This window comes from Nerophis ophidion, linkage group LG04 (genome assembly GCF_033978795.1).
Source record: "Nerophis ophidion isolate RoL-2023_Sa linkage group LG04, RoL_Noph_v1.0, whole genome shotgun sequence".
Classification (NCBI taxonomy): domain Eukaryota; kingdom Metazoa; phylum Chordata; class Actinopteri; order Syngnathiformes; family Syngnathidae; genus Nerophis; species Nerophis ophidion.
The window spans coordinates 11,187,441-11,195,140 of NC_084614.1; the positions used below are offsets into that span (position 1 = coordinate 11,187,441).

Consider the following 7,700-nt stretch of genomic DNA (forward strand, 5'->3'; position numbering starts at 1 on the left):
GTAAAATAACCCCATGAGAAATTGTGCAAGGTTTTAGTAAAGCTTGCAGGGATCTTCCAAAGTTGCACATTCTTACTGATGTGGTTTATCCACACAGGATGAGGAAGTGCAGAAAAGACTGGTTGGCATATTTTTTAGGAAAAATTATGAACTTGAAAATCAATCCCACTTGTCTTTAAAACAAAACATTGTGCCTTTATTTACTTTTTTACTTTTTAAAAAAAAACAAAATTGGCCATCGTGGCATTTTAAATATTCAGCAAATACATAGTTCAAAAAGGAAGAAGCAAAACAAACAAAAAAAAAATATATATATATATATATAAAGTTTTTTTTATTGGTGTCATTTACAAACACAAAATGTGGTCAATTGCAGGAGTAACATTTTTTTCAAGAATTGTTTTATTTCATTTATTGTTTAGAGTGTAGCACTAATAAGGATTGTTAACAGTTTTGTTGAAAAAAATAATATTCTATTGAAATGTAGCATTCAGAAAACAGTGCATTCATGTTATCTTGATGCTGGCGCTGTGCTTTAAACTTATCAAATACACACGTTACTGTGTTTAAACGAGAAATTGTCGATTATTTCAGGCCTGCTGACTTGGCGCCGTTGGGGGAGGACGGCGTTCTCTTGTAGGTCAGTGACGCCTCACTTCGGGTATTTGACAAACTGACACTCGCACATTCAAAGTGTCCAACTCAGCTTGTCAAATACACTAAGTGGGGGGCCGGTTCTGCTGAAATCATGCCTAAGGAGGAATAAACAATACCATCATATCATGAAAGTCATTTGTTGTCGTTGAATAGTGAGCAGAGAGACTTACCTGTGGGGATGTGGATGGGTGACGGCTCTCGGTTCGCCTGTCTTGCGCTCCTCAACGCTCACAATGATTGCAGCTGCTTGAACCATTGAGGTTGCACTGCTGCAAAGGGGAAGTCAAAACGAGGAAGATAAGTGAGCCGCTCGCTCGCAGGAAACATGTGGAAATAAAGTGTCATCATGTCATGGTTGTGAAATGCTGCTGAAGGGTTTTTCAGATAGCGGTTTACTTCACACACTCTTTTTGCTGCATGTTGGTCCTCATTATTGAGTACAGTCGAACCTCAATTTTCATTCCAAAAGGTCAGTCAAAACCGTTTCCCATAAAAACTAAAACAAATGTAATCAGTTGAATACATCCGAAAATATTAACACAAAACACAGTGTTTCTTGACCATAGGGCCATTGGACACACCTCGAGCAGGTGTGTCCAACTTGTTTTCATCGAGGGCCACATGGCAGTCATAGCTTCCCCTCAGAGGGCCGCTTGTAACAGTGGATATAAGAATACAAAAGTATATCCATCCCTCCATCCATCTTATTCCCTTTGGAGTCGCTAGGGGCGCTGATGCCTATCTCAGCTACAATCGGGCGGAAGGCTGGGTACACCCTGGACAAGTCACCACCTCATTGCAGGGCCAACACAGATAGACGGACAACATTCACACTCACATTCACACACTAGGGCCAATTTAGTGTTGCCAATCAACCTATCCCCAGGTGCATGTTTTTGGAAGGAGGAGGAAGCTGGAGTACCCAGAGGGAACCCACACAGTCACAGGGAGGACATGCAAACTCCACACAGAAAGATCCCGAGCCTGGGATTGAACCCTGACTACTCAGGTCCTTCGTATTGTGAGGCAGACGCACTAGCCCCTCTTCCACCGTGAAGTCCTACAAAAGTATAATCACCTCATTATATCATTGAACAATTGCCTATATATTTGTTTGTTTGATTTTTGTATGTACAAATTGATGGATAACTTGCTTTGAAATTGCAAGTCAAGGCGAAAAGCAGATGTTCAAATATTTGTTTTTATGTTTACAAACTATAATACGGTATATAATATTTAGGGGTGCTAAAATGTTTGTTATCACATCTGAATCGCGGTTCTTATTAATCATGATTAATAATTTAAAAAAAAATATATATATGTTTTTTGACAAATTATTTAGAAAAAAATAGGTTTTGGATTCTTATGAATACCGTATTTCCTTGAATTGCCATAGGGGGGCTAATTAATTTAAAACCTCTTCTCACTCCTGCGCTTACCAAAGAAATGTAAGCATGGGCTAATGATTTTAAAACCTCTTCTCACTCCGGCACTTACCAAAAGTATGCGGTAAAAATTTGAGTGTGATGTAAGCTTGGACCTTAAATCCTACTGAATAGCTCTTAATCTTCTTCCCTTTATGTGATTTCAAATTACCGGTATTGTAATCAGCCTCCTCCATTTTAAAAATGATGACAGGGGAAGTGGCACTCGTGACGTCACGAGTTTGACAAGGCGGTAATACTAAGCATGCGCCAATTATTTTGGGAAGCGAGTTTGACCCGGCAGTAATTCAAAGCAGGCACATACTATATGCCCTGCGGCAATTCAAGGAAATACGGTACATGGAAGAAAAAAAAATTCAATAATATTTTTGGGTTGCAAAATTACTAAATTAACAGAATACTTTTTTATTTAAAAAAAAATCCTGAATAGAAATATTTCCTGCTTAACTTGACAGAATAAAAATAAACATGTTTCTCGACCAGGGAATGTCCTGCTTGACTTCAAACAGAATAAAATTTAGTGGTCAGCTGTATGATAGAGCAGGTCTCCACCTTTCACCACTATGAGAACTACTTTTGACAAAAAGAGAGGTAAGATATTTGTTTCATGAATATATGATTGGCAACATTTCAATTGTGCTTTATTATTGAAAGAAATCTCCACTTGGTGTGGTTATTGTCTTTATGCTGCCGTGTTAATTTTGTCATTAAGCAAAAGCACCGCACACACTTGGGCCACTAGGAAATTGGATGGAACCCGACGGAAAACGACAACATTTCAATTTGGTTTGGGGAAGCACAAGATAAAGTGACATGAGTATTATTTTCATCTAATAATAACATGCGTATAATAACACAGACGGGCAACATACAGAGACATAAATGCTGTAAAGGCAGAATTGTTTTTCTCATTTCTGTATCGATTGTCGAGTGTGCAGGTGTACCTAATGTTGTGACGAGGTGAATAATGTTTATAAAGTTTATTTTCAACTGAAAAAACCCCACCGGTGACGACATCAAAATTTACTATATATGTAAACAGTGTACATTTTCAAAAGATAAATTATGACACTTGGAGCAGGTGGGGCATGGTTTCATTTGCAATCCAAGAACGCCTCCGTCTTGCAGAAAGACTTAAAAAACGGGCTATAAAAAAAACTGTGGAAAGATATTCATCCAAAATTTATACCACAGCATATCTAATATATGTTATCTAGACTATGGGCAAATTTTTGGCCTGCCAAGTCATTTTGTTTGGCCCACAAAATGTAATATATATATATATATATATATATATATATATGTATGTATGTATATGTATATGTGTGTATATATATATATATATATATATATATATATATATATATATATATATATATATATATATATATATATATATATATATATATATATATATATATATATTCATGCTGGCCTCTTTCAAGCTCACTCAAGCATTGATGGCATGTCTGCAAGACTAGCAAGTTGCCATCTGTCAGATATGATGATTTCTATTACTACTTATATGTGTTGGTATGGGTCTACACCAGGGGTGCCCAAAGAAATTAAAGCATGTGGGGGCCATTTTGGTAGTTTTCACCTACAAAACCAGTACAATATATCATTTTTTCTTTTCAAATAATTATATAATGCAATTTTGGACAAACCTTGTGTGATCGCTGAAGTGTCAAAGCAAGCCAAACTGAAATGCTAACAGATAGCACGCTGGCCAGATAGCGTCAAGTAAAACAAAAGTATGCTCAAAACGAGCTAAAAAAAAAGGTGTTATTCTAATATGCTAACAACAACACGCTTTCAGTTTGCACTAGTGAAATACCAAATTATAAATTACTAAATACCTTTTGAATTAGCTAACACGCTAATGTTAACAATTCTAACGGTAACGTGCGTCAAGTACCAAAATATATTACTCTGATTTGTGTACCTGAAAAATGTGTTTAAAATGCTACAGTAGCATGCTAATGTTAGCATGCATCAAGTACCAAAATATGACTAAGGAGTGTGTAAACTTACAAAATGAGCTAAAAAAAAAAAAAAAAAGCTAGGATACTAACAATGGCATGCTAACAGATATCATATGTCAAGTGACTGAAAAATAAGAAAAGTTCCAACAAAATGTGTTCATTCAGTAGCCTGCTCACAGCCAGATTGAAAATGTTGTAGCATTTGGTTTGCAGTCTTTTCAATTTAAACATGACAGCTTTATCAAAATGGATGCGAAAGACTTTGACGCTCAATGTCTTATTACAATGCAGGACAGCTTCTTGCGGTTGCAGCCGTGCGTGACACATTCAACCTTTTTTTATTAATGTGCCATAAGCACTGTTGTTGCTGCTGTCTGCTGGACTGGCCAAATTAGTGCTGCAGTCACAGGAACACATTGTGACAGCAATGGGTGGCAGAATGGTTGCCAAAATAAATGAATAGACGTCTTTACAAATATTAATAAGAATTTGAAACACTGAATGCATTGCCAAAAAAGTGACTTTTGTGTCTTTGCCTCTGTGTGTCGCCAAAGCCTCCACAGCCTGTAGAAATGTGCGTACGTGAAGCATGAAGATGGCGTGAGGCACACACACTTTACTTTTTTTCACTCCTCATACATCTCATCTTTGCCGTGGAAAAAGGGCATATGTCAGGTTTTTCTTAATTTTTTAATTTTGTGTTTTGTGTGTCAATTAGGGCAGCACGGTAGTAGAGGGTTTAGTGCGTCTGCCTCACAATACGAAGGTCCTGAGTAGTCAGGGTTCAATCCTGGGCTCGGGATCTTTCTGTGTGGAGTTTGCATGTTCTCCCCGTGAATGCGTGGGTTCCCTCCGGGTACTCCGGCTTCCTACAACTTCCAAAGACATGCACCTGGGGATAGGTTGATTGGCAACACTAAATTGGCCCTAGTGTGTAAATGTGAGTGTGAATGTTGTCTGTCTATCTGTTTTGGCCCTGCGATGAGGTGGTGACTTGTCCAGGGTGTACCCAGCCTTCCGCCTGATTGTACCTGAGATAGGCACCTGTGCGCCCCGCGAGCCTAAAGGGAATAAGTGGAAGAAAATGGATGGATAGACGGTGTGTCAATTACTGAATGACAGGGCACTTCATAAAACAAAAACAAAAAAAAAACACGTATGACTAGCCCTTTCCTGCTCCGTCATTGATAAGAATATGATATCAACAATCCAATGATATCATCACCTTACCTCGTGGCGCGCAGCGTTAATTAGTTTGTTTTTGAATTGGAAGAATTGGAGAAGCTGGTTTAATCCAAAACGTGAGTTTGAGGAAATCATTTTAAAGAAGGAAATGCAACAAGGGGTTGAATGTAGGACTTTTCAACTTTGCAATGAGTCAGATAAGATGAGCAATTTGGCTCAAAACCTCGCACGTGTTTTTTCCATCCATCCATTTTCTACCGCTTATTCCCTTTCGGGGTCGCGGGGGGCGCTGGCGCCTATCTCAGCTACAATCGGGCGGAAAGCAGGGTACACCCTGGACAAGTCGCCACCTCATCGCAGGGCCAACACAGATAGACAGACAACATTCACACTCACATTCACACACTAGGGCCAATTTAGTGTTGCCAATGAACCTATCCCCAGGTGCATGTCTTTGGAAGTGGGAGGAAGCCGGAGTACCCGGAGAGAACCCAAGCATTCACGGGGAGAACATGCAAACTCCACACAGAAAGATCCCGAGCCTGGATTTGAACCCAGGACTGCAGGAACTTCTTATTGTGAGGCAGACGCACTAACCCCTCTTCCACCGTGAAGCCCACGTGTTTTTTTTCCTTTTTATTTTCTTATATTTTGACATTACTGCGTTAACTAAGGATGTTCCAATCAGGGATAACAAGCATCCACGAGTGAGATCAGCTAACACCAATACTCATGCCAACAACTGATACACTCACAAGTATTCACTGTACATTCTTCAATGTCTTCATGGTGAGTATTGTTGACAGTTTAACAATATCAACACAACTTCATTATTATTTTTATTACATCCAAATGTCGGAGCAAAACAAAGTTATGAATATACAATAACTAAAAAAAATCTCATCTACTCATTGAAATATTTTGGTTTTTGCCCTCAAAGTCCTCCGTAGGAATTAACAAAAACAACAAAAAATGATTTTGAGAAAATAAAAATATCAGGCTTATCCTTCTAGTATCGGTCATATACTGTACTGATACTACCCTTGGTATCGACACCACCAGTTTATGGATCGACTGTGACAATGCTGACACACCCACCCACGGTTGTTTTATTTTTCTCTCTCTAGAGCAAGGGTTGTCAAACTCATTTTAGCTCAGGAGCGCATGGAGGAAAATTTATTCTCAAGTGGGCCGTAATGGTAAAATCATGGCATGATAACTTAAACATAAAGACAACTCCTGGGTGTTTTCTTGGTTTTACTTTGGCCAAAAATAGAACAAACACATTACGAAAACGTACAAATCAACAATAGTCCTCTGGACAAAACACTTCAAGTCTGAGGGAACTGGTGCAGCTTCAAAGACACAACGAGCTTAGACTTCGTCTCAGTGTATCTACAAAGCCAGGATTAAACTTTAAAATCACAGTTTTTTGGTATTGAACAAAAACACAACATGTAAACTCTTCTAGGTATCAAATATTTAATTTTCCTGAAGGAATCAATAAAGTATCTATCTACAAAATTTAAAAAAATACCTCCTTTGTCATGTCCACGTATCCATCCAGTGCTAACTCAACAAACCGTAAGAAACTGAAGTAAAAACTATTCAAAAGGGTTAAGTTGACTTTTCTTGTGTTTGAAAGACATTTTGGGGCAACGAGGGTCCCAAGTGACGATGTGTTCGAAGCAGAAGACCTAAAACGACAGGTTTTAAATCACCAAAGTCACCCTTTACTGTATACCTTTTGCTTGGCCCTGGTATAAATCATTTGCTTGCCTAACAGAATTGCTATTGTGACATCTAGTGGACACATTTAGAACAGCAGTTTCTTTCATTTAAAAAAAGCAGCTCATTTTTATACTTGGCAAACTCATCACGCGGGTCGAAAAAAACCTGTACGATTGACACCCCTGCTATATATTATTATTAATTCATTCCTTTACTAGATACTTATTTCTTGGTGTTCCTTCAAGCTAGCTTAGTGGTTAGCTTAGCTATTTTCATGCCTACTTTTGGCTTGCTCTCTAACATGTTCAGCCTTATCCTCCTTGATAACAATACTTAAGTTACTAAGGAATGTAGTTTATTTGCCATAATGGAGAGGATTTTTATTAACTTAGGGTATGGAGACACATAATTAACTGATAGCAGCTTGTCAACTGTGGGACTTAGAAGAAATACGAAAAGCAATAACCATTCAATGAAATCATGTATGGTTTCTCCAAACTCGTCAGATACCGATGGATCCTTAGCGTTGGGCCAGAAATCAGCCAAAAATTTGAAATTCGAGAAGGAAAAGTTTGGATTTTTTGGTGCATGTTGTCATGTCTGTATAGGAAGCCAAAAACAGGCAATAAATGTTGGTATTCAAGGAAGCCAGAATTCATCTTTTTTAAATATGTAATAAGATCAAGGTGCAGGACAC

At 38.2% G+C, this 7,700-nt stretch overlaps 1 long non-coding RNA gene across 1 annotated transcript; it reads right to left on the bottom strand.

Moving 5' to 3' along the window:
• Positions 1 to 307: 307 nt before the first annotated feature.
• On the bottom strand, positions 308 to 974 carry LOC133550514 (uncharacterized). Its single transcript, XR_009806285.1, has 2 exons — positions 828 to 974; positions 308 to 752 (listed from the first exon to the last, which is right to left on the bottom strand). It is a non-coding gene; the product is annotated as an uncharacterized LOC133550514 (long non-coding RNA).
• Between the last annotated feature and the right edge of the window lie 6,726 nt (positions 975 to 7,700).